The sequence below is a fragment of the Triticum urartu genome, chromosome 6A (genome assembly GCF_056163025.1).
Source record: "Triticum urartu cultivar PI428250 chromosome 6A, HENAU_Tu73, whole genome shotgun sequence".
Lineage (NCBI taxonomy): Eukaryota > Viridiplantae > Streptophyta > Magnoliopsida > Poales > Poaceae > Triticum > Triticum urartu.
In genome coordinates this window covers 14,767,440-14,780,000 of record NC_141878.1, presented here as the reverse complement: position 1 = coordinate 14,780,000, position 12,561 = coordinate 14,767,440, and positions in this window count along the sequence as shown.

Sequence of the window (12,561 nt, the reverse complement as noted above, 5' to 3'; positions counted from 1 at the left end):
ACTCCTTGTTCCATAATCCATCAAATCTTTACCCAAAACTTGAAAACTTCACAACACAAAACTTAAAGTAGAAAATCTCGTGAGCTCCGTTAGCGAAAGAAAATAAAATATCACTTCAAGGTACTGTAATGAACTCATTATTTATTTATATTGGTGTTATACCTAGTGTATTACAACTTCTGTATGGTTTATAAACTATTTTACTAGCCATATATTCGTCAAAATAAGCAAACAACACATGAAAAACAGAATCTGTCAAAAACAGAACAGTCTGTAGTAATCTGTACCTAGCGCAAGATCTGGAACCCCAAAAATTCTAAAATAAATTACTGGACGTGAGGAATTTATCTATTAATCGTCTGCTAAAAAATTAACTAAATAGCACTCTCCAAATAAAAATGACAGCAGTTCTCGTGAGCGCTAAAGTTTCTGTTTTTTACAGCAAGTTCAACAAGACTTTCCCCAAGTCTTCCCAACGGTTCTACTTGGCACAAACACTAATTAAATACAAAAACACAACCAAAACAGAGGCTAGATAAATTATTTATTACTAAACAGTACCAAAAAGCAAGTAATAAAAATAAAATTGGGTTGCCTCCCAACAAGCGCTATCGTTTAACGCCCCTAGCTAGGCATAACAAGCAAGAATAGATCTAGGTATTGCCATCTTTGGTAGGCAATCCATTAGTGGCTCTCATAATAGATTCATAAGGTAATTTAATCTTCTTTCTAGGAAAGTGCTCCATGCCTTTCCTTAATGGAAATTGGAATCTAATATTTCCTTCCTTCATATCAATAATTGCACTAATCGTTCTAAGGAAAGGTCTACCAAGAATAATAGGACATGAAGGATTGCAATCTATGTCAAGAACAATAAAATCTACGGGCACATAATTCCTATTTGCAACAATAAGAACATCATTAATTCTTCCCATAGGTTCCTTAATAGTGGAATCCGCAAGGTGCAAGTTTAGAGAGCAATCATCAAGATCACGGAAACCTAACAAATCACACAAAGTCTTTGGAATCGTGGAAACACTAGCACCCAAATCACATAAAGCATAACATTCATGATCTTTAATTTTAATTTTAATAGTTGGTTCCCAATCATCATAAAGTTTTCTAGGGATAGAAACTTCCAATTCAAGTTTTTCTACATAAGATTGCATCAAGGCATCAACGATATGTTTACTAAACGCTTTATTTTGACTATAAGCATGAGGAGAATTTAGCACGGATTGCAACAAGGAAATACAATCAATCAAAGAGCAATTTTCATAGTTAAATTCCTTGAAATCCATAATAGTGGTTTTAGCAACATCTAGGGTTTTAATTTCTTCAATCCCACTTTTATCAAATTTAGCATCAAGATCAACAAATTCCGAATTCTTGGAACGCCTTCTAGGTAAAGGTGGATCATATTCAGTTCCATCATTATCAAGATTCATATTGCAAAACAAAGATTTAATAGGGGACACATCAATAACTTTTAGATCTTCATCTTTATTTTCATAGCAACTAGAAGAACACACTCTTATAAAGGCATCTTTCTTAGCACGCATCCTAGCGGTTCTTTATTTGCACTCATCAATGGAAATTATCATGGCTTTGAGAGACTCATTGATATCATGATTAGGCGGAATAGATCTAAGTTTCAAACAATCAACATCAAGAGCAATTCTATCAACGTTCCTAGCCAAATCATCAATCTTAAGCAATTTTTCTTCAATCATAGCATTAAAATTCTTTTGCGAAGTAATAAATTATTTAATATTAGATTCAAAATCAGAGGGCATCTTATCATAATTTCCATAAGAATTGTTGTAGGAATTACCATAATTATTAGAGGGATTACTAGGGTAAGGCCTAGGATTGAAATTTCCTCTATACGCGTTGTTACCAAAATTGTTCCTACCAAAAAAATTCACATCCATAGATTCATTATTATTCTCAATCAAAGTAGACAAGGGAATATCATTAGGATCAGAAGAAACACTCTTATTAGCAAATAATTTCATAAGTTCATCCATCTTTCCACTCAAAACATTAATTTCTTCTATCGCATGCACCTTTTTATTAGTAGATCTTTCAGTATGCCATTGAGAATAATTAACCATAATATTATCTAGGAGTTTAGTAGCTTCTCCTAAAGTGATTTCCATAAAAGTGCCTCCCGCGGCCGAATCTAAAAGATTTCTAGAAGCAAAATTCAATCCGGCATAAAAAATTTGTCTAATCATCCACAAATTTAAACCATGAGTAGGGCAATTACGTATCATTAATTTCATTCTCTCCCAAGCTTGTGCAACATGTTCATGATCAAGTTGCTTAAAATTCATAATATCGTTTCTAAGAGAGATGATCTTAGCGGGAGGAAAATACTTAGAGATAAAAGCATCTTTGCACTTGTTCCATGAATCAGTACTATTTTTAGGCAAACACAAAAACCAAGCTTTAGCACGATCTCTAAGCGAAAAAGGAAATAGCTTCAATTTAACAATATCATTATCCACATCTTTCTTCTTTTGCATGTCACACAAATCAACGAAGCTATTAAGATGGGTAGCGGCATCTTCACTAGGCAGGTCGGAAAACGGATCTTTCATGACAAGATTCAGCAAAGCAGTATTAATTTCACAAGATTCAGCATCGGTAAGAGGAGCAATCGGAGTGCTAATAAAATCATTATTGTTGGTATTGGTGAAGTCACACAATTTAGTATTATCTTGAGCCATCGTGACAAGCAAGCAAACTAACACACAAGCAAACAAAAAGCAAGCGGGCAAAAAGAGGCAAATAGAGAGGGAGGATAGAGAGAGAGATGGCGAATAAAACGGCAAGGGTGAAGTGGGAGAGAGGAAAACGAGAGGCAAATGGCAAATAATGTAATGCGGGAGATAAGGGTATGTGATGGGTACTTGGTATGTTGACTTTTGCGTAGACCTCCCCGGCAACGGCGCCAGAAATCCTTCTTGCTACCTCTTGAGCACTGTGTTAATTTTCCCCGAAGAGGAAGGGATGATGCAGCAAAGTAGCATAAGTATTTCCCTCGGTTTTTGAGAACCAAGGTATCAATCCAGTAGCAGGCTATGTGCAAGTCCCTCGCACCTGCACAAAACAAATAAATCCTCGCAACCAACGCAAATAGGGATTGTCAATCCCTATAGGGCCACTTACGAGAGTGAGATCTGATAGATATGATAAGATAATATTTTTGGTATTTTATGATAAAGATGCAAAGTAAAATAAAGGCAAAGTAAATAGCAAAGGAAATAACTAAGTAGTAGGAGATCACTATGATAAAGATAGACCCGGGGGCCATAGGTTTCACTAGTGGCTTCTCTCGAGAGCATAAGTATTCTACGGTGGGTGAACAAATTACTGTTGAGCAATTGACAGAATTGAGCATAGTTATGAGAATATCTAGGTATGATCATGTATATAGGCATCACGTCCGAGACAAGTAGACCGACTCCTGCCTGCATCTACTTGTTGGGGAACGTAGTAATTTCAAAAAATTTCCTACGCACACGCAAGATCATGGTGATGCATAGCAACGAGAGGGGAGAGTATGATCTACGTACACTTGTAGATCGCAACGGAAGCGTTGACACAACGTAGAGGAAGTAGCCGTACGTCTTCTTCCCGATCCGACCGATCCAAGCACCGTTACTCCGGCACCTTCGAGTTCTTAGCACACGTACAGCTCGATGACGATCCCCGGGCTCCGATCCAGCAAAGCGTCGGGGAAGAGTTCCGTCAGCACGACGGCGTGGTGACGATCTTGACGTTCTACCGTCGCAGGGCTTCGCCTAAGCACCGCTACAATATGATCGAGGTGGAATATGGTGGCAGGGGGCACCGCACACGGCTAAGGAACGATCTCAAGGATCAACTTGTGTGTCTAGAGGTGCCCCCTGCCCCCGTATATAAAGGATCCAAGGGGGAGGGGTTCGGCCGGCCCTATGGTGGCGCAGGAGGAGTCCTACTCCTACCGGGAGTAGGACTCCCCCCCCCTTTTCCTAGTCCAAGTAGGATTGGTGGAGAAGAAAGGGAAAGAGGGGGGCGCCGCCCCTCCCTCCTAGTCCAATTCGGACCAGAGGGAGAGGGGGCGCGCGGCCTGCCCTGGCAGCCCCTTCCACTTCTCCACTTTAGGCCCATAAGGCCCATTAACCCCCCGGGGGGTTCCGGTAACCCCCCGGTGCTCCGGTTTTATCCGATACTCTTCCGGAACCCTTCCGGTGTCTGAATATAGTCATCCAATATATCAATCTTTATGTCTCAACCATTTCGAGACTCCTCGTCATGTACGTGATCACATCCGGGACTCCGAACTAACTTCGGTACATCAAAATGCATAAACTCATAATAACTGTCATCGTAACGTTAAGCGTGCGGACCCTACGGTTCGAGAACAATGTAGACATGACCGAGACACGTCTCCGGTCAATAACCAATAGCGGGACCTGGATGCCCATATTGGCTCCTACATATTCTACGAAGATCTTTATCGGTCAGACCGCAAAACAACATACGTTGTTCCCTTTGTCATCGGTATGTTACTTGCCCGAGATTCGATCGTCGGTATCCAATACCTAGTTCAATCTCGTTACCGGCAAGTCTCTTTACTCGTTTCATAATACATCATCTCACACCTAACATATTAGTTGTAATGCTTGCAAGGCTTATGTGATGTGCATTACCGAGAGGGCCTAGAGATACCTCTCCGACAGTCGGAGTGACAAATCCTAATCTCGAAATACGCCAACCCAACATCTACCTTTGGAGACACCTGTAATGCTCCTTTATAATCACCCAGTTACGTTGTGACGTTTGGTAGCACCCAAAGTGTTCCTCCGGTAAACGGGAGTTGCATAATCTCATAGTCATAGGAACATGTATAACTCATGAAGAAAGCAATAGCAACATACTAAACGATCGGGTGCTAAGCTAATGGAATGGGTCATGTCAATCAGATCATTCAACTAATGATGTGACCTCGTTAATCAAATAACAACTCTTTGTTCATGGTTAGGAAACATAACCATCTTTGATTAACGAGCTAGTCAAGTAGAGGCATACTAGTGACACTCTGTTTGTCTATGTATTCACACATGTATTATGTTTCCGGTTAATACAATTCTAGCATGAATAATAAACATTTATCATGATATAAGGAAATAACTAATAACTTTATTATTGCCTCTAGGGCATATTTCCTTCAGTCTCCCACTTGCACTAGAGTCAATAATCTAGATTACACAGTAATGATTCTAACACCCATGGAGTCTTGGTGCTGATCATGTTTTGCTCGTGGAAGAGGCTTAGTCAACGGGTCTGCAACATTCAGATCCATATGTATCCTGCAAATCTCTATGTCTCCCACCTGGACTAGATCCCGGATGGAATTGAAGCGTCTCTTGATGTGCTTGGTTCTCTTGTGAAATCTGGATTCCTTTGCCAAGGCAATTGCACCAGTATTGTCACAAAAGATTTTCATTGGACCCGATGCACTAGGTATGACACCTAGATCGGATATGAACTCCTTCATCCAGACTCCTTCATTTGTTGCTTCCGAAGCAGCTATGTACTCCGCTTCACATGTAGATCCCGCTACGACGCTTTGTTTAGAACTGCACCAACTGATAGCTCCACCGTTTAATGTAAATACGTATCCGGTTTGCGATTTAGAATCGTCCGGATCAGTGTCAAAGCTCGCATCAACGTAACCGTTTACGATGAGCTCTTTGTCACCTCCATATACGAGAAACATATCCTTGGTCCTTTTCAGGTACTTCAGGATGTTCTTGACCGCTGTCCAGTGATCCACTCCTGGATTACTTTGGTACCTCCCTGCTAAACTTATAGCAAGGCACACATCAGGTCTGGTACACAGCATTGCATACATGATAGAACCTATGGCTGAAGCATAGGGAACATCTTTCATTTTCTCTCTATCTTCTGTAGTGGTCGGGCTTTGAGTCTTACTCAATTTCACACCTTGTAACACAGGCAAGAACCCTTTCTTTGCTTGATCCATTTTGAACTTTTTCAAAACTTTGTCAAGGTATGTGCTTTGTGAAAGTCCAATTAGGCGTCTTGATCTATCTCTATAGATCTTAATGCCTAATATGTAAGCAGCTTCACCGAGGTCTTTCATTGAAAAACTCTTATTCAAGTATCCCTTTATGCTATCCAGAAATTCTATATCATTTCCAATCAGTAATATGTCATCTACATATAATATCAGAAACGCTACAGAGCTCCCACTCACTTTCTTGTAAATACAGGCTTCTCCAAAAGTCTATATAAAACCAAATGCTTTGATCACACTATCAAAGCGTTTATTCCAACTCCGAGAGGCTTGCACCAGTCCATAAATGGAACGCTGGAGCTTGCACACTTTGTTAGCTCCCTTTGGATCAACAAAACCTTCCGGTTGCATCATATACAACTCTTCTTCCAGAAATCCATTCAGGAATGTAGTTTTGACATCCATCTGCCAAATTTCATAATCATAAAATGCGGCAATTGCTGACATGATTCGGACAGACTTAAGCATCGCTACGGGTGAGAAGGTCTCATCGTAGTCAACCCCTTGAACTTGTCGAAAACCTTTTGCGACAAGTCGAGCTTTGTAGACAGTAATATTACCATCAGCATCAGTCTTCTTCTTGAAGATCCATTTATTCTCAATTGCTTGCCGATCATCGGGCAAGTCAACCAAAGTCCATACTTTGTTCTCATACATGGATCCCATCTCAGATTTCATGGCTTCAAGCCATTTTGCGGAATCTGGGCTCACCATCGCTTCTTCATAGTTCGTAGGTTCATCATGATCTAGTAGCATGACTTCCAAAACAGGATTACCGTACCACTCTGGCGCGGATCTCACTCTGGTTGATCTACGAGGTTCGGTAGTATCTTGATCTAAAGTTTCAAGATCATCATCATTAGCTTCCTCACTAACTGATGTAGGTGTCACTGAAACAATTTTCTGTGATGTACTACTTTCCAATAAGGGAGTAGGTACGGTTACCTCGTCAAGTTCTACTTTCCTCCCACTCACTTCTTTCGAGAGAAACTCCTTCTCTAGAAAGGATCCATTCTTGGCAACGAATGTCTTGCCTTCGGATCTGTGATAGAAGGTGTACCCAACAGTTTCCTTTGGGTATCCTATGAAGACACATTTCTCCGATTTGGGTTCGAGCTTATCAGGTTGAAGCTTTTTCACATAAGCATCGCAGCCCCAAATTTTAAGGAACGACAACTTTGGTTTCTTGCCAAACCACAGTTCATAAGGCGTCGTCTCAACGGATTTTGATGGTGCCCTATTTAACGTGAATGCGGTCGTCTCTAGAGCGTAACCCCAAAAACGATAGCGGTAAATCTGTAAGAGACATCATAGATCGCACCATATCTAATAAAGTACGATTACGACGTTCGGACACACCATTACGCTGTGGTGTTCCGGGTGGCGTGAGTTGTGAAACTATTCCACAATTTTTCAAATGTACACCAAACTCGTAACTCAAATATTCTCCTCCACGATCAGATCGTAGAAACTTTATTTTCTTGTTACGATGATTTTCAACTTCACTCTGAAATTCTTTGAACTTTTCAAATGTTTCATACTTATGTTTCATTAAGTAGATATACCCATATCTGCTTAAATCATCTGTGAAGGTGAGAAAATAACGATATCCGCCACGAGCCTCAATATTCATCAGACCGCATACATCTGTATGTATGATTTCCAACAAATCTGTTGCTCTCTCCATAGTACCGGAGAACGGTGTTTTAGTCATCTTGCCCATAAGGCACGGTTCGCAAGTACCAAGTGATTCATAATCAAGTGGTTCCAAAAGCCCATCAGTATGGAGTTTCTTCATGCGCTTTACACCGATATGACCTAAACGGCAGTGCCACAAATAAGTTGCACTATCATTATCAACTCTGCATCTTTTGGCTTCAACATTATGAATATGTGTATTACTACTATCGAGATTCATCAAAAAAATAGACCACTCTTCAAAGGTGCATGACCATAAAAGATATTACTCATATAAATAGAACAACCATTATTCTCTGATTTAAATGAATAACCGTCTCGCATTAAACAAGATCCAGATATAATGTTCATGCTCAACGCAGGCACCAAATAACAATTATTTAGGTCTAATATTAATCCCGAAGGTAGATGTAGAGGTAGCGTGCCGACCGCGATCACATCGACTTTGGAACCATTTCCCACGCGCATCGTCACCTCGTCCTTTGCCAGTGTTCGCTTAATCCGTAGTCCCTGTTTCGAGTTGCAAATATTAGCAACAGAACCAGTATCAAATACCCAGGTGCTACTGCGAGCTCTAGTAAGGTACACATCAATAACATGTATATCACATATACCTTTGTTCACCTTGCCATCCTTCTTATCCACCAAATACTTGGGGCAGTTCCGCTTCCAGTGGCCAGTCTGCTTGCAGTAGAAGCACTCAGTTTCAGGCTTAGGTCCAGACTTGGGTTTCTTCTCTTGAGCAGCAACTTGTTTGCTGTTCTTCTTGAAGTTCCCCTTCTTCTTCCCTTTGCCCTTCTTGAAACTAGTGGTCTTGTTGACCATCAACACTTGATGCTCCTTCTTGATTTCTACCTCCGCGGATTTCAGCATTGCGAAGAGCTCGGGAATAGTCTTGTTCATCCCTTGCATATTATAGTTCATCACGAAGCTCTTGTAGCTTGGTGGCAGTGATTGGAGAATTCTGTCAATGACGCAATCATCTGGAAGATTAACTCCCAATTGAATTAAGTGATTATTATACCCCAGACATTTTGAGTATATGCTCACTGACAGAACTGTTCTCCTCCATCTTGCAGCTATAGAACTTATTGGAGACTTCATATCTCTCAATCCGGGCATTTGCTTGAAATATTAACTTCAACTCCTGAAACATCTCATATGCTCCGTGACGTTCAAAACGTCGTTGAAGTCCCGATTCTAAGCCGTAAAGCATGGCACACTGAACTATCGAGTAGTCATCAGCTTTGCTCTGCCAGACGTTCATAACATCTGGTGTTGCTCCAGCAGCAGGCCTGGCACCCAGCGGTGCTTCCAGGATGTAATTCTTCTGTGCAGCAATGAGGATAATCCTCAAGTTACGGACCCAGTCCGTGTAATTGCTACCATCATCTTTCAACTTTGCTTTCTCAAGGAACGCATTAAAATTCAACGGAACAACAGCACGAGCCGTCTATCTACAATCAACATAAACAAGCAAGATACTATCAGGGACTAAGTTCATGATAAATTTAAGTTCAATTAATCATATTACTTAAGAACTCCCACTTAGATAGACATCCCTCTAATCTTCTAAGTGATCACGTGATCCAAATCAACTAAACCATAACCGATCATCACGTGAGATGGAGTAGTTTTCAATGGTGAACATCGTTATGTTGATCATATCTACTATATGATTCACGCTCGACCTTTCGGTCTCCGTGTTCCGAGGCCATATCTGCATATGCTAGGCTCGTCAAGTTTAACCTGAGTATTCTGCGTGTGCAAAAACTGGCTTGCACCCGTTGTAGATGGACGTAGAGCTTATCACACCCGATCATCACGTGGTGTCTGGGCACGATGAACTTTGGCAACGGTGCATACTCAGGGAGAACACTTCTTGATAATTTAGTGAGAGATCATCTTATAATGCTACCGTCAATCAAAGCAAGATAAGATGCATAAAAGATAAACATCACATGCAATCAATATAAGTGATATGATATGGCCATCATCATCTTGTGCTTGTGATCTCCATCTCCGAAGCACCGTCGTGATCACCATCGTCACCGGCGCGACACCTTGATCTCCATCGTAGCATCGTTGTCGTCTCGCCAATCTTATGCTTCCACGACTATCACTACCGCTTAGTAATAAAGTAAAGCATTACATCGCGATTGCATTGCATACAATAAAGCGACAACCATATGGCTCCTGCCAGTTGCCGATAACTTGGTTACAAAACATGATCATCTCATACAATAAAATTTAGCATCATGCCTTGACCATATCACATCACAACATGCCCTGCAAAAACAAGTTAGACGTCCTCTACTTTGTTGTTGCAAGTTTTACGTGGCTGCTACGGGCTTAAGCAAGACCCAATCTCACCTACGCATCAAAACCACAATGATAGTTTGTCAAATAGACTCCGTTTTAACCTTCGCAAGGACCGGGCGTAGCCACACTTGGTTCAACTAAAGTTGGAGAGACTGTCGCCCGCAAGCCACCTATGTGCAAAGCACGTCGGGAGAACCGGTCTCGCGTAAGCATACGCGTAATGTTGGTCCGGGTCGTCTCGTCCAACAATACCGCCGAACCAAAGTATGACATGTTGGTAGGCAGTATGACTTATATCGCCCACAACTCACTTGTGTTCTACTCGTGCAAATAACATCAAACCATAAAACCTAGGCTCGGATGCCACTGTTGGGGAACGTAGTAATTTCAAAATATTTCCTACGCACACGCAAGATCATGGTGATGCACAGCAACTAGAGGGGAGAGTATGATCTACGTACACTTGTAGATCGCAATGGAAGCGTTGACACAACGTAGAGGAAGTAGCCGTACGTCTTCTTCCCGATCCGACCGATCCAAGCACCGTTACTCCGGCACCTCCGAGTTCTTAGCACACGTCTAGCTCGATGACGATCCCCGGGCTCCGATCCAGCAAAGCGTCGGGGAAGAGTTCCGTCAGCACGACGGCGTGGTGACGATCTTGATGTTCTACCATCGTAGGGCTTCGCCTAAGCACCGCTACAATATGATCGAGGTGGAATATGGTGGCAGGGGGCACCGCACACGGCTAAGGAACGATCTCAAGGATCAACTTGTGTGTCTAGAGGTGCCCCCTGCCCCCGTATATAAAGGATCCAAGGGGAAGGGGTTCGGCCGGCCCTATGATGGCGCAGGAGGAGTCCTACTCCTACCGGGAGTAGGACTCCCCCCCCTTTTCCTAGTCCAAGTAGGATTGGTGGAGAAGAAAGGGAAAGAGGGGGGCGCCGCCCCTCCCTCCTAGTCCAATTCGGACCAGTGGGAGAGGGGGCGCGCGGCCTGCCCTGGCAGCCCCTTCCACTTCTCCACTTTAGGCCCATAAGGCCCATTAACCCCCCGGGGGGTTCCGGTAAACCCCCGGTGCTCCGGTTTTATCCGATACTCTTCCGGAATCCTTCTGGTGTCCGAATATAGTCATCCAATATATCAATCTTTATGTCTCGACCATTTCGAGACTCCTCGTCATGTACGTGATCACATCCGGGACTCCGAACCAACTTCGGTACATCAAAATGCATAAACTCATAATAACTGTCATCGTAACGTTAAGCGTGCGGACCCTACGGTTCGAGAACAATGTAGACATGACCGAGACACGTCTCCGGTCAATAACCAATAGCGGGACCTGGATGCCCATATTGGCTCCTACATATTCTACGAAGATCTTTATCGGTCAGACCGCATAACAACATACGTTGTTCCCTTTGTCATCGGTATGTTACTTGCCCGAGATTTGATCGTCGGTATCCAATACCTAGTTCAATCTCGTTACCGGCAAGTCTCTTTACTCGTTTCGTAATACATCATCTCACAACTAACATATTAGTTGTAATGCTTGCAAGGCTTATGTGATGTGCATTACCGAGAGGGCCTAGAGATACCTCTCCGACAGTCGGAGTGACAAATCCTAATCTCGAAATACGCCAACCCAACATCTACCTTTGGAGACACCTGTAATGCTCCTTTATAATCACCCAGTTACGTTGTGACGTTTGGTAGCACCCAAAGTGTTCCTCCGGTAAACGGGAGTTGCATAATCTCATAGTCATAGGAACATGTATAACTCATGAAGAAAGCAATAGCAACATACTAAACGATCGGGTGCTAAGCTAATGGAATGGGTCATGTCAATCAGATCATTCAACTAATGATGTGACCTCGTTAATCAAATAACAACTCTTTGTTCATGGTTAGGAAACATAACCATCTTTGATTAACGAGCTAGTCAAGTAGAGGCATACTAGTGACACTCTGTTTGTCTATGTATTCACACATGTATTATGTTTCCGGTTAATACAATTCTAGCATGAATAATAAACATTTATCATGATATAAGGAAATAACTAATAACTTTATTATTGCCTCTAGGGCATATTTCCTTCAGTCTCCCACTTGCACTAGAGTCAATAATCTAGATTACACAGTAATGATTCTAACACCCATGGAGTCTTGGTGCTGATCATGTTTTGCTCGTGGAAGAGGCTTAGTCAACGGGTCTGCAACATTCAGATCCATATGTATCCTGCAAATCTCTATGTCTCCCACCTGGACTAGATCCCGGATGGAATTGAAGCGTCTCTTGATGTGCTTGGTTCTCTTGTGAAATCTGGATTCCTTTGCCAAGGCAATTGCACCAGTATTGTCACAAAAGATTTTCATTGGACCCGATGCACTAGGTATGACACCTAGATCGGATATGAACTCCTTCATCCAGACTCCTTCATTTGTTG